Source organism: Jaculus jaculus, chromosome 5 (assembly GCF_020740685.1).
Source record: "Jaculus jaculus isolate mJacJac1 chromosome 5, mJacJac1.mat.Y.cur, whole genome shotgun sequence".
Lineage (NCBI taxonomy): Eukaryota > Metazoa > Chordata > Mammalia > Rodentia > Dipodidae > Jaculus > Jaculus jaculus.
Window position 1 is genome coordinate 68464393 of NC_059106.1, and position 21029 is coordinate 68485421.

At 51.7% G+C, this 21029-nt stretch overlaps 1 protein-coding gene across 2 annotated transcripts in view; it reads left to right on the forward strand.

Annotated features, from left to right (window-relative positions):
- The first annotated feature begins 1467 nt into the window (after nucleotides 1–1467).
- Col8a2 (collagen type VIII alpha 2 chain) overlaps nucleotides 1468–21029 on the forward strand; it is a 50170-nt gene continuing 30608 nt past the window's right edge. The window contains exons 1-2 of one of the 2 annotated variants that reach the window (XM_045149717.1): nucleotides 1468–1497; nucleotides 15599–15646. The gene's annotated coding sequence lies outside the window, so the exon portion shown is untranslated. The remainder of the gene's footprint in view (nucleotides 1498–15598; nucleotides 15647–21029) is intronic. The other variant, XM_004665220.3, reaches the window with a different exon arrangement.

A 21029-nucleotide genomic window follows, 5' to 3' on the forward strand; every position in this document is an offset into this window, starting at 1 on the left:
GGAAGGCTTGACTCCTTCCAGGATATATACATATCTGCCTTCCCCCCAGCCCCTTTCCCTGCCTCAGTTTACCTAAACTTCCCAGCGCACTAGCTACCTCCACCTCCTTCCCTGGGCTGTTCCTTTACAGCCCCTGTAGCTTGGCGACTGTTCCTATCCCTAACCCCAACCACCTGTAACTGCTCCTCCCAAATGAAGCTTTTCTGTAAGACTTGGTGCTGTGAGCCTCTCTAGCCTTCTAGACACTGGCTGTGCCTTCTGAGACACTGTTCTCCTGGCTAGCCCACCCCCTCCGCCACATCTCTTAGTGCCTCCAAGACCCTTTTCTTCTCCCTGCCCACGAATGGTCCATGCGTGTCCCAGCCCCGTGGAAGCAGCAGGTGGCCCAGAACTCTCTCTTCCCTTCTGGACCCACAGGAGTCCCCTGGACTCCCACCACCCTCCTTCTCCTGGACCAAACCAGTCCCAGGCTTAACCAGAAGCCCAACCCACCCCTCCCTGACCATGTCCTTGCGTCAGGCTTCTTCCCGGTGCCCTGCCTCTTCTTTGCTCCACACAGAAAGCTGATTATTCCAAAGGCTTTCTTTTAAAGGCTTAAAGAAAAACCACATTATTTTTAAGTTTTAATTAATTTATTTTTGGAGAGAGAGAGAAAGAGAGAATGGGCGTGCCAGGACCTCTAGCCACTGCAAACAACTTCCAGATGCACGCGCCACCTTGTGCAGTTGGCTTTCCTGGATCCTGGGGAATCGAACCTGGGTCCTTTGGCTTTGCACGCAAGCAACTTCCAGCCCAAGTTTTTTCTTTTTAATTATTTTTTTTTATTTGCAAGGACAGAGAGAGAGAGGGAGAGGGACTGACTGGGTGCACTAGGGCCTCTGGTCACTGCAAACGAAAACTCCGGATGCATGCACCACTTTATGCATCTGGCTTTACGTGGTACTGAGGAATTGAACCCAGGTCGTCAGGCATTGCAGGCAAACGCCTTAACGGCTGAGCCATCTCTCCAGTTCAACTCCACAATCTGGTGCAGGCTCCCCATTTCATTAAAGGTGAGGTCTAACCAGCTTGCCTCGGTGGCCACATGGGCCCGGGCGCCCTAAAAGTCAACCAGCCCATCTCGATTGCCCCTGCCGCCCCGTTCCCCGAGTCTCCCAGGCTGAGCCTAGGTCACCGTTTTTGGGGGCGTCTCCACCCGCCTGTCCCCGGGCCGGGCGCCCCGCCGGGCGGGGGTCTGCAGGGCCGTCTGCAGGCGGCGGGAGGCCGGGCCGGGCGGCGCGCGGCGGCGGGCGGGGCGCGCGCCTTGGCGGCGGCGGTGGAAAGAACCGGGGAGGCCCCGCCCCGCCGCCGCGCCCCTCCCTCCCTCCCTCCCTCCCGCCGTCCGCCTAACTGGGCTGCGGCGGGGCGCTGCGGGCAGAGCGGCTCCCGAGCCCCGGCGGCGCGGACCCCGACGACGCCCGGCAGCCCTCGAGCGCGGGAACGCCGGCCGCCCTGCAGGTAACGGTGGGCAGCGGGCAGCGGGCGCCGGGCCGGGGGGGCCCCTCCGGGGACCACACCCGGCCAGGCTTCCCCAGACCCTGCGGGAATGCGGCGAGGGCATGGGACACGGGCGGCGTGGACGACTCTTGGCGCTAGGATGCCCAGAGTCCATTCGTTCCCTGCACCCCGTGCCTGCACCCTGGCATCCCCTGGTCCCTTCCTCTCCAGACAGATCCCCGACGAGGTGGCTCAGGGCCTGTCACTTCACTTCACCTGTAAAATAGAGGATTTTTTTTCCTTACACGCTCTGTTGGGGGCGGGGTGGGGTGAGGAAGAAGTGAAGGGCCCCACGGTCCCCTCATCTCCATCCTTGCCCTTTTCCCCTCATCTTTCAGCCATTTCTGACTCGTGGATGACCTCCCGGTAACTTCGGTTTTTCTGCCTCTGCCCCAAGTCCCTCCTATTCTGGGTGCCCTGGCAGCCCCTGCCGCACCCGGGAGAGACTGAAGTTCCGAGGAATTTCTGCATCCTCCCCACTCCCGCTGAGACCTGTAGGGACCGAAGGGCTCTGTGCCTGGCCGAGGGATACTGGGGTCCCAGATCCTGGGAGACTTCCAGGTGGAGAACAGCTATTCAGTCGGAGGGACTGAGGAATGGTTGCGGGGAAGGGCAGGCCCCTCTGTGCGTATGTGCGCGTGTGCGTGTGAAACACCCATGTCAGAGAAAACTTGCTGGGTAATTCACACAGAAAGCCCCTGACCTCGTGTAGGGTACCCTGGCATCCCAGCAGTCTTCCTGACACCTGTCTGACCCGCACAGCGGAAGTTGCAGGGGGCTCCGGGTTCGGGATGCTGGAGGGCCACAGCTGGAGTCCCTCTCCGGGGACTAAGCTACGGTAGTTTAACCTCACTGTCCTGAGCAAAGGGCGGGTTTGGTGTGTGTGTTGCGGGGTGCGGGGGCGGGGGGGAGCTGGGAGGAATTAAAAGCCTGGGAGGAACCTGAGAGCTGGCAGCGCTGGTCAGGGCGTAGATGCCAGGCTTAGCTCCCACTGGGCTGGTGAAAATTAATACATTGTTGGACCCATAATTCCTCAAAAGGACAACGAGGACAAAGCACAGATACACACAGTTCACATAACCACACTCCCTCCCACAGAGTCACCCACTGAGTGAAACTCATTAGACACACACGTGCATGCCTCCCTGCTGAAACACACAGCACCACAGAGGCCAACACAATGACAGAAGGACACCCAAACTCCTCTAAGACACACAGCAGGCCCCACATGGCCCAGGCAGAGTCAGGAGGGACAGCGCGCATGCACGCTCACCACTTCAAACCCCACATGTTCACCAGGGTCTCTTTCTCTCTGGTTTCACTTTGTCTACCTCAGTGAACATGAGTGTTTCCATTCTGGCCCACAGGAAGGAAAGGAAAAAAAGGAAGGGAGCGTGTCTGTTAGCAAGACAGAAGGGAAACACACCAAGCAGCGCTCAGCTTGAGCCCCCAAACCCTACTTCTTCCCCCTGCTCTGGGCCCCAGCCAGACCAAAGGATGGATGGTTGAGCCCAGCTTCTCTGCCTTGCTGGCTCCCAGTTCTTTCCAGAACCCCTCAGTGGCAGACATGGGCCTTCTTACAGGGAAGTGGGGCCTCTGAAGAACTGATCATAGGTTACAGAGTTTGGGTGGGAGAACCAGAGAGGCACAGTGGTGTCTCACAGGGGGTGCAGCCGTGATCTCCGGGAGACTGTTGAGGTATGTGAATGGGGGTGCCACGTGAGCCAAAATGGGCTGTGGCGGGGAGATTGGGCATGGCAGAATCCAACAAGTGACTGTCTAAGGCTTTCAAGGCTTGGTCAGGAAGGGTGAGTGGGAGCTCCAGGGACAGAGGACACATGTGCAGAGGCTTGGAGGTGGCCAGCTGCGTAGTCTTGGGTACAATGATAGGATGCTGTTGGATCACACAGTGGGGAGTTGGGGGACCCACTACTTTGAGGCCAGATTTCTGAGGGCCTTGTCCAGAAACGGGGTGTGAGTTGCTGAGTGATGCAAGCTAGGAGTCAGTGGCTCCTCTGAACCAAAGGGGAAATCACATTCCAGGCGGGGGGAGGGAGGGGGACGCATGTAGGAGGCTGGGCAGTTTGAGGAGGAAAGTGAAGGTGGCTGAAGTGAGTAGTTCCCATGGGGATAGGAGGAAGAAGCTGATGGAGATGAGTAAGAAGAGAGACTGATTGTGGGGTAAAGGAGAGGGCAGACTGGGAGCCTTGCACTGGGGATCTGGGGTACTGGGACCTGTCTCTGGAGACAGGTGCAAGGGAAACATGCATTTGTCCCCCAGAGCCTCATGAACCATGGCTGGGGCCTGGGGCTGGATGTGGCCACAAGCTGGGGGTGTTGTCTGCCAGGCCCTGGGTACAAAGCCAGAGTGTGCCGAGGCATCGGCCAGGGAAGCCATGCTGTCAGGGAGCATGTCTAGACCTCACTTCTCTGTGGTCATTTCCAGGAGAGTGGAGGGTGTGGGTAGCGGGTCTTGAGTGAAGGGAGCCTATACCGTGTGAAGAGGTGACGGGCATGGCCCAACTTTGTGCCTCCATTTTCCTGTCAACAAGAAAGGAACACTCATTCTTGTTTCCAGGGGATTTTGCCTGTGGAGAGGTGAGGAGTGGTTCCAGGTCACTCTCATCATGTGGGCAGCTTCTAGGACTTTGGGTCTCATTTCTGATCAATGTGCATCCTACCTCTCTGACTGGACCCTGGAAAATAGTAAGGAGGGCTGTCCTTGCCTCCATCCAGATTATTATTATTATTATTGTTATTATTATTATTTGGTTTTTCGAGGTAGGGTCTCGCTGTAGTCCAGGTTGACCTGGAATTCACTATATAGTCTCAGGGTAGCCTCGAACTCTCAGCAATCCTCCTACCTCTGCCTCCCAAGTGCTAAAGGCATGCTCTACCATGCCCAGCTCCCCATCCAGATTCTTGGCAAGTTTGGAATGGAAGACTGTCCTCGTGTAACTGGGATAGATGGAATTCCTGCTCTTGGAGGGCAGAAGGACCCACCTGTGACCAGGGGAAGGGTAGGGAGAGCCAGGCTGTCATCACTGGCTATCTCAGGGATGGGATTAGGAGACTTGAGGAAAGATCACCTGAGGTCACACAGCAACAAGAGGCAGAAGTGAGAGCTGGGGCTGGGATCCTGGGCTCTGGCTTTTCCCCTGCAGAAGCTGCATTCCTTTATAGGCCCATCAGGACCTTAGGGTGGAGGGAATCTCACCATGCCTCCCAAGGCTCATTTGAATTTCTCTCTTTATGTCCTTGACAGAAGGTAGCAATGAAAGTTTATTGGACACTTACTCTGCACCAGGCCCTACATTCCTGTCTCATTGAATCCATGTAGCAATGCTGCAAGGGAAATACTGGTGACCCATCTAACAGAGGGTGGAAGTGGAGGTCCAGTGAGGTCAGTAGCTGCCCTGTTTGCCGGGTGCAGGACCTGGATTCATACCTCCAGTTTTGTGAGGGACACCCAGCTTTAGTCCTTCTCACTCACTGACTTGGTGCTTCTTTTTCCAGGGTTCAGCTTTAGAAAAAGGAGAGAAAGCCAGGTGTGGTGGCACACGTCTTTAATCCCAGCACTTGGGAGGCAGAGATAGGAGGATTGTTGGGAGTTCAAGGCCACCCTGAGACTACATAGTGAATTCCAGGTCAGCCTGAGCTGGAGTGAGACCCTACCTTGAAAAAAAAAAAAAGGAGAGGAGGCTCCACATTGAGCATCCTTGGATGTCAGGTATCTCCATAACACAAGATTTTTTGGGGGAGAGGGCAGGCACCCAAAGATGAAGTAAAGCTCAGAGCAGTGAGGGCTTGGCTGTGTCTTCTAGTACCTCAGAACCCTCTGTAGTCCTCAATGGCTGTTAAGGGACAATAGTTTCTTTTATTCCATTTATTTATTTTGTTTTTTTGAGGTTGGGTCTCACTATATCCCAGTCTGACCTGGAATTCACTATGTAGTGTCAAGGTGGCCTTGAACTCATGGCGATCCTCCTACCTCTGCCTCCTTAGTGCTGGGATTAAAGGCATGCACCACCACGCCTGGCTCTCTTTTATTTTTGAAAAAAATATTTTATGTTTATTTATTTGACAGAGAGAAAGAGAGAGAGAGAGAGAGAAAGGAGAGCGAGGAGAGAGAGAGAATGGGCACAACAGGGCCTCTAGCCACTGGAAACAAACTCCAGATACATCCGCCACATGCTGTTTCTGGCTTATGTAGGTCCTGGGGAACTGAACCTGGGTTCTTTGGCTTTACAAGCAAATGCCTTAACTGCTAAGCCATCCCTCCAGCCCTCTTTATTTTTATTTTTTTGGGGGGGAAGAGAATGGATATGTTAGGGCCTTTCAGCTTCTGTGAGCAAACTCCAAATGCACGCATCCCCTTGTGCGTATGTGTGACACTGCATGCTTGTGTCAATTTTGTGTCTGGCTATATGGGAGCTGGAGATTCAAACAGGCATTCTTAGGCTTTTCAGGCAAGCACCTTAACCGCTAAGCCATCTCTCCAGCCTGACAATAGTTGCTTTGAGAAAGGGCCTGAGCCCAAGGTTCTGTCCTTGGTTCTTAGTTCTCAATCTGGCTGCTGTGTGACCTCGGGGATCTTTGCCCTGAGATGGGCCAGTGGCACTGGTCTGACTCTCCCTGTGGTCTGTGGGGAGAGGAAAGGAGAATGTGGGGTGAATCTCCTCTTCTGGAAGAGCCTTAAGTAGTTCATGCTGGTCTGGAGCTTGCTGGGTCACCGAGGCTGACCATGGACTTGCATTCTTGCTTCAGCCTCCTAAGTGTGGGATTGAAAGCGTGAGCCACCATATCGAGCTGAGACCAACTTTTGGACCTGCACTCCATCTAGTGTTCTTGCCCTGGTGACCTGGAAGTTCTCCCTTCTGTCTAGCCTCATCCTCTCCCACCCTGCTGGCTGCCACAAAGCTTGCGTGGGCTTTCCAGGCCACAGTCCCTGAAAGGCGACCACGGCTCAGCTAGTGGCAAACATTCTTTTCATAGTTCCTAGAGCACAGCAAATCCGCTGCTTAGCCAGGAATGCAGAGCCCCCTCCTGAAGTGGCAGCAGGGACTTGGGGGGGGGAACCCCTAGGGGTCAGGCAGGCGGGACTGAGGGGATGTGGAATACCCCCCCAGCACTGTGCCTCAGCTGGGGGAGCAGAGAGGAGGGCTCTCTTAAGCATCTTTGGATTCACTCAGCTTGGCTCTGAGCTTTGGGTCTTCTCCTAGCTAGCTGGTGAACTTGAGCAAATAACTTCTCTGTGCCTGTTTCTTATCCCTAAAATGAAGCTTGTATTACCTCACAGGGCTGCTGGGAGGTGTCACAGTAACAATATAATTATAGTGAGCATATATTGAGTTCGTGAATGACAGTTCACTCATTATCAATTCAGAATACAAAATTAATTTGTATTAATGCTCACAAGAGCTCTAGGAAGTTGGAATTGTTCCCATTTCACTGATGAATAAGTTGAGGAAGTAAAGACATGTACTGTGATAAGGATGCATGTGATGGGCTGGAGAGATGGATCAATGGTTAAGCACTTGTCTGAAAAGCCTAATGACCTGGATTTGATTCCCCAGTACTCACATAAAGCCAGATGCACAAAGTGGTGCATGTATCTGGAGTTCATTTACAGTAGCAAGAGGTCCTGGTCTGCCCATTCTCTCTGTCTCTGTCTCTGTCTCTTTTTCTCTGTCTCTCTGTGCAAAAATAACTAACTAACTAAATATTTTTAAAAAATGCATGTGGCATTGCCAGACAGGTTGGCCACGCCTGTAATCCTAGCACTTGTGAGGTGCAGGCAGAATTGTTATGAGTTTGAGGACAACATGAGCTACAAAGCAAAATCCTTCTCCAAAAACAACACAATAAACCAGGTGTGGTGGTGCATGTCAGCAATCCCAGCTTTTGGAAGACAAAGACAGGAGGATCAGAATTCAAGGTCATCCTTGGCTACATAGAAAGTTTGACTGGGGGGGGGGATCAGTAGGTAAGAGCGCTTGCTGCTCAAGTATGAGGGCCTGAGACCTTCTGAGTTCAATTCCCCAGTGCTCACATAAACATCTGAGTGTGGACACACATACCTGTAACCCCAGCCCTGTGGGGAGCAGAGAGCAGAGAATTGTTGGGGCTCCCTAAAAACAAACAAACAAAATGACAGCTCCAGCTTCAGGAAGAGACTCCAAGAAGCATGCAGATGAGTGCTGGAGGGAGGGAAACAACCAGAGCGCTGCACATGTGCACACACCACACATGTTACATACATGTGTGCAACAAACTCACCTACAAAGACAAAAAAGAAAGGAAGGGCAGTAGGGAGAGGGTGGAAGGAAAGAAAGAAGGAAGTTCAGGTTTGAGTTTGAGTTTGAGGCCAGCATGGGCTGCATGAGACCCTTTCTCAAAAAACCAAAAGTGAGCTGGGCGTGGTGGCGCACGCCTTTAATCCCAGCACTGGAGAGGCAGAGGTAGGAGGATTGCTTTGAGTTCGAGGCCACCCCGAGACTACATAGTGAATTCCAGTTCAGCTTGGGCTAGAGTGAAACTCTACCTCGAAAAATAATAAATAAATAAGTAAAAACAAAAAACAAAAAGTGGGAAGAAGAGAAAAATGAAGGCACATAGGCTCTGGAATGATTCTCTTAACCCATGAGTGTGTGTGTGTATACATACATGATCATATGTGTATGGGCAAATGTGTGTGTATAGGTGCATATGGAGGCAGAGGTCAACATCTGGTATCTTTCTCACTTTCTACCTTACTTAAAAATATATATGTAATTAATTAATTAATTTAAGAGAGAGAGAGAAAGAGAATGGCCACTGCAAACGAACTCCAGACACATGCGCCACCTTGTGCATCTGGCTTTCGTAGGTACTGGGGAATCAAACCTGGGTCCTTAGGCTTTGCAGGCAAGTGCCCTAACCACTAAGCAATCTCCCCAGCCCTCCACCTCATTTTCTGACAGAGTCTCTCATTGAACCTGGAGATCACTGAGTGAGACTAGTGCCCTGTCTCTGCCTCTGAGAACCGGGGTTATAGACTGCAGGCACCTTACCTACTGGTATCCGACCGACCATCTCTCCAGTCCCCTTAACCCATGAGTATTAAAACGAGCCTTTCAGCTCAGATCTGCCCACAGTGGGGGCTCAGAACCAGAGCCTAATCTCGTTTCTACCTCTGCAAGGGGCTGACTGTTCATCTCAGAGTCTTGTGAGCCTCCATTTGGAAAGTGAAGTGGGGAGGTGGGCTGAGGCCAGGCCAGCCTCCTTGGGGACTCTGGAGCTCTCTGAAGCTGCTGGCTGGCGGTGGGGAGGGGGTGGAGGCAGATTGACCCTCCCGTGTCAGGACTGGGCTTTAGCCAGCAGTGGCAGACTCGGTGCAAAGGGGAGATGTCGCCAAGGGAAGGGTGTAAGAAAGGGATTAGGGTAGTTGAGAACAGAGTTCCATTGAAGTGGGCTCAAACGGGGCTCTGGAACACCCACGCATCCAGCTGTCAATTGTGGAACTGGAGGAGGGGTTCCTGAGGCCCTTAGAAGTAGCGGTCCACTCTGCACTGAATCTTGCCTGTCTCTGGTGCCATCCTGTTGGGACAGCAGCATAGGTGGGGTAGAGTGGACGCAGTGGGCTGAACCCAGGTCTGCAAGAAGCCCACGTATAAGGTCTTTGGCTACCTTGAGGCTAAGCAGACCTGGTACAGATCCATACCCCCTTCGAGGTGGGACCTTGGAGAATGGATGTAGCTTCAGTGTTCCTTTTTGGTAAAATGGGACAGCAGTTCCAGTCTTGCTGGACTCTAGGAGGTTATGCCCAGAACATGACTTATGTTGTTCTACTGCGCACTATGCACTCAGGATTTATTTTTTATTTTAGAGTGCACTCAGAAGTCAAAAGATTTATTTATTTATTTGAGAAAGACGCAGAGAGAGAGAGAGAGAGAGAGAGAGAGAAAGGGAGGGAGGGAGAAAGGGAGGGAGGGAGAGAGGGAGAGAGAGAATGGGTGCACCAGGACCTCCAGCCACTGCAAACTCTAGGCGCATGTGCCATCTTGTGCATCTGGCTTTATGTGGGTACTGGGGAATCAAACCTGGCAAGTATCTTAACTGCTAAGCTGTCTCTCTAGCCCTGCACTTGGAATTTAGAGACCATTATTATTAAAGACCAGCATGGGTAGAAAGGAGTCAGCTTTGGACTGGGCCCAGGCTTCTGAACATGATATTTAAGACTTTTCTCTGCTGATCCTAGACAGCCTTCTTAAGTCATCTGTACAATTGGGGACAGGAGCCCAGGCTTTGGAGCTAACAGCCAAGGTTAAACTCAAGCTTGAGGAGGGAGACCCTAGAGGGTTGAATTTAACTCTGGGTCAGCTGCCTCCCTGCCTGGGTTGCTGTGAGAATTAGATGAGATGATCTGTGACAATGCCAGGAACAGCGCTGGCCACAGCAGATGCCTGCTATGATTAACTAGTTCATTTATTCGATTATTTTAAGCCAGGTATGGTGGCTCATGCCTGTAATCCCAGTAGTTGTGAGTTTCAGGTCAGTCTAGGCTAGAGTGGGAACATGCTTGAAAAAAAAAAAGAAAGAAAGAAAGAAACAAAAACAGGTCTTGGGAGAAGGCTCAGGAGTTAAGAGCCATTGTCACTTAAGCAGAAGGGCCTCTCTGGCTAGAGACTGCCAAATTCAACTCCCCAGAACGCATATAAAAAGCTGGAGTTGGGAGCCGGGCATGGTGGCGCACACCTTTAATCCCAGCACTCAGGAGGCAGAGGTAAGAGGATCATGGTGAGTTCGAGGCCAGCCTGAGACTACATAGTGAATTCCAGGTCAGCTTGGGCTAGAGTGAGACCCTACCTTGAAAAAACAAAACAAAATAAGACAAACAAAAAAGGCTGGCGTTGGCAATGGTAGCGCACGCCTTTAATCCCAGCACTCAGGATGCAAAGGTGGGAGGATCACTGAGAATTCGAGGCCACCCTGAAACTACATAGTGAATTCCAGGACAGCCTGGGTTAGAGTGAGACCCTATTTTGAGAAGAAAAAAAGAAAAGAAAAAAAGCTGGGCATGGCTGTGCATATCTATAACCCCAGTCTGCCTGCCTGAGGGTGAGAGATGGAGGTTGGAGAATTGCTGGGATTTGCTGACAAACAGGAGCTCTGGGTTGTGGGAGAGACCCCATCTCAAGGAAAAATGCTGACGAGGAATGAAAAGACACCTGATGCTCTCCTCTGGTTTCCAAACACATGTGCATGGGGCGTGTGCATCTCTACACACTTGTACATATACCACACGCCACTCACTCATGTACAAAACCAACCCACCAAACAAAAAGAATTATTTGCTTATTTTGTGTGTTTTTATTTTTTTATTTATTTTTCTTTAAATTTTTATTTATTTATTTATTTGAGAGAGACAGACACAGAGAGAAAGACAGATAGAGGGGGAGAGAGAAAATGGGCGCGCCAGGGCTTCCAGCCTCTGCAAACGAACTCCAGACGCGTGCGCCCCCTTGTGCATCTGGCTAATGTGGGACCTGGGGAACCGAGCCTCGAACTGGGGTCCTTAGGCTTCACAGGCAAGCGTTTAACCGCTAAGCCATCTCTCCAGCCCATTATTTTTTATTATTTATATACTTTGGTTTTTTCAAGGTAGGTTCTTGTTCTAGCCTAGGCTGATCTGAAATTCACTCTGCAGTCCCAGGCTGGCCTCAAACTCACAGCAATCCAACTACCTTTGCCTCCAGAGTGTTGGAATTAAAGGCATGCACCACCATGCCTGACCTTTGTGTGGGTCTTTTGGAGGGTGGTGCTGGGGGCTGAGCCCATAGACTTGTCTATGAGCTCCACCACTTTTGCCCTGGGTCTTCTGTTTGCTTTTAAAAAATATTCTATTAGGCTTAGTGCTTACCTGTGAAGACTAAGGGCCTTGGTTTGAGGCTCGATTCCCCAGGATCCATGTGAGCTAGATGCACAAGGGGGGAGCACGCATGCATCTGAAGGGTGTTTGCAGTGGCTGGAGGCCCTGATGTGCCTATTCTCTCTCTCTCTCCCTATCTACCTCTTTTTCTCTCTCCATATGTAAAAATAAACAAAATAAATGTTTTAAATTTATTTATTAGAAAGAGAGAGAGAGAGGGAGAGAATGGGCACCAGGGCCACTAGCCACTGCAAATGAACTCCAGACATATGTGTCATCATATGCATCTGGCTTACGAGAGTTTTGGGGAGTTGAACCTGGGTCCTTGGGCTTTGCAGGCAATCACTTTAACTGCTAAATCATCTCTTGAGCCCTGGCTCTTCTGTTTTAATCATCTGCATTCTTTTGTGTATTTGGGGCTTTCCCACAGTATACCCTCAGTCACGCTCTTCCCTCCACCTGGATGCCCTGTCCTCACCCCAGCCAGTTCAATTCATGTCCATCTTCAAAGCTTGGATCCAGTCTCATTCCCCCACCCCCAGCCTTATGGTTGGGGAGGGCCTGCCAGGAGAGTGGGGTTGAGCCGAGTGGTACAGATTCCCATTCAGGCCCCAGTAGCCAGGATAGGGGTTCAGAAAATGGCCTCCACTGGGGTCCGGGTGTTTAGGGCTTGGTGAGGTGGAGAAATGGCCCAGGAGCCACAGGCTTTCCGGCCTTGGCATCTGACTGCTTATTCAGTACGGAGAAGGCCTGGATGTCAGAGTTTCCATGGGAGCGGGCAGAGGCAAGCAAGCAGCTGGGGGAGAGAGTGACGAATAGGCAGCCCTTACTGCCAGGTGGGCTGGCTGGGTGTCCCCTTCCCATTCACCCAGGAGTCAATGTCTAGGTCTGGATTGCAGCCCCAGCTCCTCTGGGTATGGCTGCATGACCTGGGCTAGGACTTTTTAAAAATTGTTAAAAAAAAAATTATTACCTATTTGAGAGAGACAGGGATAGAGAGAAAGAGGCAGATAAAGAGAGAGAATGGGGGGGGGAGGGTGCTGGAGAGATGGCTTAGCAGCTAAGGCACTTGCCTACAAAGCCTAAAGACTCATGTGCGACTCTTCCGATCCCACCTAAGCTTGGTGTACAGGGTGACACAGGGCACAAAGTGGTGCATGTGTGCAGTGGGCATATGGTGGCACAGGCGTCTTGAATTTGCTTACAGTGGCTGCAGGCCCTTGTGTGCCAATTCTTTCTGTCTCTCTCATTCGCTCACTCTCACTCTCTTGCAGAAAAAGTGAATGGGTGCACCAGGGCCTCCAGCCACTGCAAACGAACTCCAGACACATGTACCACCTTGTGCATCTGGCTTATGTAGGTTCTGGGGAATCGAACCTGGGTCCTTAGGCTTCTCAGGCAAGTGCCTTGACCACTAAGCCATCTCTCCAGCCTTAAGATTAAATTTTGACAACACACACGTGTACTATATTTTGATCATATTCATACCCATTATCTTCTCTTGTCCCCTCCCTCCCACTGAAAGCTGACCTGCTGGTCCTACTTTGGTGTCTTTCTTGCTTGCCCACTTGCTTTTGTGACACACTGAGTTCAATTAGGTTTGTTTGCATGAGCATGGGGTCTCCAGCCACTGCAAACGCACTCCAGACGCATGTGCCACCATGTGCATCTGGCTTACCTGGGATCTGGAGAATCAAACCTGGGTCCTGAGGCTTCACAGGCAAGTGCCTTAACCACTAAGCCATCTCTCTAGTCCCTGGACTAGACTTTTGTATGTTGTACTTTTTTTTTTTTTCTTTCAAGGTAGGGTCTCGCTCTAGCTCAGATTGACCTGGAATTCACTATGTAGTCTCAAGGTGGCCTCAAACTCACGGTGATCCTCCTACCTCTGCCTCCCAAGTGCTGGGATTAAAGGTGTGTGCTACCACGCCTGGCTAGACTTTTTTATTTTATAAAAGGTTATACTTTTTTATCCCTTTGCCCCAGTTCCCATTTTCCTGGGGGCCCTTCTCAATGGTATTCATTGTGCAGTCATGAAGGCCTGGACTAGGACCTTATTATTATTGTTGTTAATTTTTTAAACTTTATTTTTATTTATTAGAGAGAGGGGGAGCAGAGAGAGGGAGAGAAAGAATGAGTGTGCCAGGGCCTCCAGCCACTGCAAATTAACTCCGCATGTGCCCCCTTGTGCATCTGGCTTACATGGGTCCTGGGGAATCAAACTGAGGTCCTTTGGCTTTGCAGGCAAACACCTTAACCTGCTAAGCCATTTCTCCAGCTCCTTAATTTTTCTAAAAAAATTTTATTTATTCATTTATTTGAGAGAAAGAGGCAGAAGGAGAGAGAGAGAGAGAGAAAGAGAGAGAGAGAGAGAGAGGGAGAGAGAGAGACAGAGACAGAAGGGGCACACAGGGCTTCCAGCCACTGCAAACACACTCCACATGCATGTGCCACCTTGTGCATCTTGCTTACGTGGGTCCTGGGGAATCAAACCTGAGTCCTTAGGTTTCACAGGCAAACACCTTAACCACTAAGCCATCTCTCCAGCCTTGGACTAGGACTTTCTTTTTAAATATATTTTATTACTTATTTGCGAGAAAGAGGCAGAGAGAGGGAGAGAGAGAGTGTGTGTGTGCGTGTGTGTGAATGGGTGCTCCAAGGGCTTCCAGCTACTGCAAATGAACTCTAGATGCATGTGCCCCCTTGTGCATCTGGCTTATGTGGGTTCTGAAGAATGGAACCGGGATCCTTTGGCTTTGCAGGCAAAGGCCTTAATCGTTAAACCATCTCTCCAGCCCCTGTACTAGGACTTTTTATTAAAAAGTTATTTATTTGTAAGCAGAAAGAGAGATTGAGAGCGAGAGCGAGAGAGAAAGAGAGAGAGAGAGAGAGAGAGAGAGAGAGAGAGAGAGAGAGAGAGAATGGGTGAGCCAGGGTGTCCAGCTGCTGCAAAGGAACCCCAGATGCACCTGACAAGCACCTTAACTGCTGGGCCATCTCTCCAGCCCTGCAAGAGGACTTTAGACAGCACCTATTACCATGTTTGACTGAGGCAGAAGTGGGGTGCTCTGACATCCAGAGCTCTGGCTGCACGCTCGCCCTCTCAATTAACAACCTTCCATGGCTCCCCATTGATTTCTAGTGAAATGCAGGTGTGACCTTTTTTCTTATTCCGAGAGAGGATCGTATGTATCCCAGAATGTTCTTAAAATCCTTATGTAGTCAAGGATGACCTTGATCTTCTCATCCTCCTGCTCCACCTTCACAGTGCTGAGATTATAGGTGTGTACCACCACACCTGTATTTATTTACTTATTTTGTAGTGCTAGGGATCAAACTTAAGTCTTTACACATGCTAAGCAAGCAGTCTTTCTAGCTAAATCCCTAGCCCACAAGTATGACTTTCAAGGACCCTCCTCATATTACCCCATTCATAGCTTTTGCTTATCCTCCCCTACCCCATGACACTTCTGGACTATTACTGTATTTGCAAAGCAGCTTCCTAAAGCCTGAAATTTCTTTTTCTTACCTCATTGGCCTTTCAAGCCCCTGTTCAGGGCTGTAAAGATGGCTTAGTGGTTAAGGTGCTTGCCTGCAAAGCCAAAGGACCCAGGTTCAATTCCCCAGGACCTATGTAAGCCAGATGCACAAACTCCTGTTCAGGACCCAGCTTGCATGATCCTTTCCCTGGGCAGCCTTGTGAGGGAGCTAGCTCATCAGGAGATAGCGTGTCCTGCTCTATTTCCTAGCTAGTTGTGTGATGGCCAGGCCAGGCCAGGACATGGGTTGGGGACACCACTGGAAGCTTCCCCAGCAGAGACTTTTCCCCCAAAGAAGCCATCCTCAGCCAGGCCTGATGTAGAGAAGAGACTTGGCTAAAATGGACTTGACACCCAGAAGGGGTTTCCTCAGTGTCTGCTACCAGGACAAGAGGTCACTATGGTTAAGGGAGTCAGGCACCACGTGGGCTGTAAGTGTGCCCCGAGTGAATGGAGAAGGTGGATGTGTACTGACCAAGGGCAGGCGCCTGAGGCTCATGAGCCAGGGCAGATACCCAGCAGGGCTCCTGGTGAGCAGCCTTGAGGTCTGGGTAGTGGTGATGGGGGCAGCGCTCCCTCTTGACATCTCATTGCTCTTGTCATTCGTCCCCAGGCCCTGTCCCTGCTGAGACCTGCCTCCTTGGCCCCTCCCACCTCAAAGGTAAGCCAGTTCTGGGGTGGATGGGTTTACGTCTATTGCTGTCTAACCCTCCTCGCCCTCGCTGCAGCCGAAGCCCCTCCCAGCCCGTCTTGCAGGTGACCTCAGCTCCCCGTGGCCTGCGCTGTAGAAAACGCGGCCCAAGTCGGAAGCAGCTTTTTCTCATTTGTGAACCATCTCGCCCTGCTCCTTGGCGCGGCGTCGGGGTTTGCTTGGCCCAGCCTGGACACAGTGGCCTGGCCGCACTCCCGCCGGCTCCTTCCCTGCGCGGCCCGGGCTCCTCCTGCCGCCGCCGCCGCCGCCACCACGCAGGGAAGCCGCGAGGCCCAGGAATCTTGGCAGGCCGGGGCGGGCGGCAGCGCGCGCGAGTGGCGCTCCGGAAAAGGCTGCAAATGGGGACCAGAAGGCGAGGGGCTGGAGGCTGAGGCACCCCGCCTGCCGGGCCTGCGACGGGGTGGCTGGGTCCGGGGAGCAGAGGCTCAAACCAGAGTCCCTGGTGGGGGCCAGCCAACTGCCCTGGCCACCTGCCTGCCTGAGGGTGTGTGATTGCCACACAGCCTGGCTCTTTTGGGTCATCTGCTCCTGCCTGATAGTTCTTAACCTCCCCGAAGGTTTTGTGGCCTTCAGACGCTCCTTCTGGGGATAGCAGGTGTCTAGATTCAGAGATGGGAAGGAGACCAGAGGCCTGGGCTGAAATGCTACCTGTGGGGGAGGGTGACTCAGCCTGAGAGGGACTTGGGAAGAGCCACAGAGGGAAGGGACCTTGGGTTGGATGAGTCCCTAAGGGCCGGACACCAGGCAGGAGGTGGCCTGATTAGACCTGGCTCTGGAGTCTGGGCAGCATGCAGACTTTCTTAAATATGTGCTGAATGCCAGCCACAGTGAGGGACAAGGTGGGCATCTGGGGAAAAGAGGCTGTCGGGCTAGAGAAAGGGCTTAGCGGTTAAGGTGCTTGCTGGCAAGGCCAAAGGACCCAGGTTTGATTTCCCAGTACCCTCCTAAAGCCAAATGCACAGGTGGTACAAGTGTCTGGAGTGTTTGCAGTGGCTGAAGGCCCTGGCACACCCATTCTCTCCCTCCTTCCCCCTCCCACCTCTTTATCACTGTCCCTCTCAAATAAATAATAAAATATTTTTTTAAAGAGGCTGGCTGAGGCTACATAGTGAATTCAAGCGAGGCCCTACCTGGGGAGGGGGGATAATGTTTACCTGGAAGAGAAAGGAAGGGGAGGGGGTCATAGCTGAAGGCCATTCAGGCGATCATGGAAATGGGGGTGTGGCTTGAGGACACCCAGGGCTATAGTGGGCTCCCTTCATCCTCAAGATGAGAGCAGAGCTGAAAGTCCACCCATGAGCCCTGGATTTCATGGGCAGCCCATGTGTCTCTCCAAGATGTGCCCACAGGCTACTGCCTTGCTCCCTGCCAGGGACTCCCACAGCCTTCCTAGCCCAGACATGTGCTCTGCCCTCAGCTCAGACCACTCCACCAGCATCTTCCCCTCCTGCCTGGTGACCCTCACTTATCCCTCAAGACTTCTTCCAATGCTGCTCCCAAAACTGAGGCCGCCCACGCACCAAGTACAGGTTGTTAGGATTCTTGCGTGGAGCTGGAGCCTTGAGGTCTGGGTGGTGGTGATGGGGACAAATGATGGGCAGCACTGTGCTGTGGGCTATCTTGGTGACCATGACCTTGAAGCAGCCCTGGTCCAACCTGGTCATCTCCCTCGGGCACATCTCCTAGATTCCAGGCAGCTCTGGGCTTGGGAGCAGCATGTTAAAACAGGGGCTGAGTCACAATGATCCAGTAGACAAGAGTTGAGACCCTGCAAGTTCCTGCCCGATCTTCTCCGGGGAGAGCGAAGTTAACATGAGCAAGAGAGGCCCATCCACGCTGGTCTTGCAGAGGGACTCAAGTGACTGGTGGCTCTGGGTGAGCGGAGCCGAACCTCAATCACAAGCGTGAGGAAGAGGATGGAGAGGACACAGATGGAGACAGTGGGCAGTGGGAATGCTGACAGAGACAGGAGGGATACAGACTGAGACACAGGTGATGCCAGAGACATAGAAGGGGACAGGTACCTACTGGCTAGGTGTGGCTACTGTATTGAGCTGGTCCTCAGCCTCCTTCAGCTCCTGACCTAGGTTATGTTCTCCCATTGCCATCTCAGAGCTTGGCAGCCGCCAATCCCTCCACTCTGTCTACGCCTCCTCCTCCCGAAGGTCAAGGGACTGGCAGAGTAATGTGGTATTTATCCTGTCAGTACTGGGGAGGTACTGCAGAGGAGTACTATGGGTAGAGCCGGGTTAAGAGTACCATCGGCATGGCCCCGGGGCTTGCAGACGCAGACGCAGACGTTGGCTCTACTCCCACCCCGTCACGCTGTTCGGATGGGACCCCAGCATCTGTCTTTCTTTTCTTGTGTTTATTTTATTTATTTAGAGGCAAACACAACAGGCTGGCCTTTTATTTTTTATGCAGAAGAACAAGAGAGAGAGAGAATTGGCATGCTAGGGCCTTCAGCCATTGTAATTGAACTCCAGACGCGTGCGCCCCCTTGTGTGCATGTGTGACCTTGCATGCTTGTGTCACCTTTTGCATCTGGTTTACATGGGATCTGGAGTGGAACATGGGTCCATAGGCTTCACAGGCAAGTGCCTTAATCACTAAGCCATTTCTCCAGCCCTTCCTTTTTTATTTTATTTTATTTTACTTTATTTTATTTTATTTTATTTTATTTTATCTTAGTGCCATGAATCCTTTACTCCATTAAATACTAGGTCTTTCCTCTATTCACGTAGGTTTTTTTTTTTTCCCAAATATTTTATATTTACTTATTTATTTGACAGAGAAAGAGACAGTGAGAGAATGGGCGCACCAGGGCCTCCAGCCACTGCAAATGAACTCCAGACGCATGTGCCCCCTTGTGCATCTGGCTAACGTGGGTCCTAGGGAATCTAACCTGGGTCCTTTGGCCTTGCAGGCAAACATCTTAACCACTAAGCCATCCCTCCAGCCACTTTTTTTTTTTTTAGAGAAAGCAAGAGAGAAAAAGAGAATTGGTGGGCCTCAGCCACTGCAATTGAACTCCAGATGCTTGTGCCACCTAGTGTGCATACGCGTCCTTGTGCTTGCCTCACCTTTGTGCATCTGGATTACATGGGATCTGGAGAGTTGAACATGGGTCCTTAGGCTTCACAGGCAAGCGCCTTAACTGCTAAACCATCTTTCCAGCCCCCTTTCTTTCTCCCTTTCTTTCTTTCCTTCTTTCTTTCTTTCTTTCTTTCTTTCTTTCTTTCTTTCTTTCTTTCTTTCTTTCTTTCTTTCTTTCTTTCTTTCTTTCTTTCTTTTGCCTCTATGTGTGCTGGGGGGGGGCATGGCGTGGTGTATACATGTGAATGTGCCCATGCAGCACCTGTGGGGGTGCCCTGGTCTCTGATGGCCAGAGCAGAAAGTTGTGTGCCCTGCTTCCTCACTCACTATTCTGCCCATTCTTATTTGAGCTGGAGTCTCTGGTGATTCTGGGGTCTCTGCTCACCCTACAGGACAGGGAGTATACAGCTGTTTATGTGGGTCCTGGAGATTGAACTCCAGAGGTCTCTCATGCCTCCTCAGGCCCTCATGCTTGCGTAAGAAATGCCCCTAACTGCTGAGTCATCTTCCCAGCCCAGAATCTGTGCCTTTGGTAGGGTGGCACATGTGTTTAATCCCAACAATTAGGAGGCAGAGGTAGGAGGATTGCTGTGAGTTCAAGGCCAGCCTGAGACTACATAGTGAATTCCAGGACAGCCTGGACTAGAGCAAGATCCTACCTCAAAAAACAGCAACAACAAAAAATTAATTTGTGTGTTTGTGTGTATGTATGCACATGCCAGGGTCTCTTAATGCTGCAAACAAACATCAGATGCAGGGGCCACTTTTGTTTTCTTCCTGGTTTTCTGAGGTAAGGTCTTGCTCTAGCCCAGGCTGACCTGGAATTCACTATGTAGTCTCAGGCTGGCCTAGAACTCATGGTGATCCTCCTACCTCTGCCTCCCGAGTGCTGTGATTAGAAGTGTGTGCTCTCATGCCTGGCTTTTGTTTGTTTGATTTTCAAGGTAGGGTCTCACTCTAACCCAGGCTGACCTGGAACTCACTCTGTAGCCTCAGGCTGTCCTCTAACTCACAACAATCCTCCTGCCTCAGCTTCCTGTGCCACCATGACAGCTTTCCCATGCCACTTTCTGCATTTCGAGGGTGCTTCAGAATTGAACCCCGGATGACAGGCTTTGCAAGCAAGTGCCTTTAACCACTGAGCATCTCCTCAGCCCAGGAATCGTTGTCATAACAAGCCGTCCTGGTGACTAGTCCAGGTTACAGTTTGGAGTGTTGTTGAAATCCATACAGGATGAGTGGAGGAGGATCGGGGGAGGGAGGCAGGTGTGTGGGGGGTGAGAGACTTCTGTGCTTGTTCTATTGAGGGCTTGCAGTGTGATTTAACAAAGCTTTTATGGGCTGGCTGGGATGTGCCAGGCTCTGGGCTGCATTTTAGAGGAAACACGAGTTCTCTTTTAGGGCAGAGGGGAATGAACAGAGGTGAGGAATTGAGGAGACAAAGTCCACAGAACTGGATCTGTGGCTTGAGAAGGAAGGGACAGGGATGTCACATAGAGGTGTATTGGCTGGTTACTGCATAAGCACCCCCAGGAAAGGCAGAGCTGGCTGGGAGGAAGATAAATTCTTCTAATTGCACCAACACATTGGATGAGATCCTTTTCCCCTGGAAGGAAGAAGGGCCAGAAGTGATGATATGTGGGCACAGGGGATGAGGGAGAGGTAGAGATGAACCAGGAGGAAATGACAGCAGTGTGGGTGGAGACATCCACAATGCTTGGCTGGCCCAATGTCTTGGTGCACACCTTTAACCCCAGTACCCGGGAAGCTGAGATAGGAGGATCACTGGGAGTCAAGAGGCCAGTCTGGGGCTAGAGTGAGACCCTAGCTAAAACAACAACAACAAAAATAAAAACCCCAAAATGCTTGGCTGATATGGACACAGTTGTAAGGTGCAGGACGGGTGGGAGCTGGGGACAGGTGTAAAAGTCCTGGGTGATGCGACAGGAGCTGGGGAGAGCCTGAGCCAGCTTGGTTCTGGAAGGTGGGCTGAGAGGAAGGGGAGTGGGCTAGAAGAATCGGGGAGGAGCCCATCAAGGAAAGAGTGGGGCAGGGGACCAAGGAGAGAGGTGGGGTGTGAGGAGCAGATGGTCTTGTCCAGAAGCGTGGCAGGGAAGGACTAGGGAGATGGGGCAGCCAGGTGGGGCTGACCGCGAGTGGGCATGCAGGAGCGAGAGGCTGGAAGCCAGGCAGGGTGAGGGCCTGGACTTGGGTGGGCAGCAGCCCCTTCTCCTGG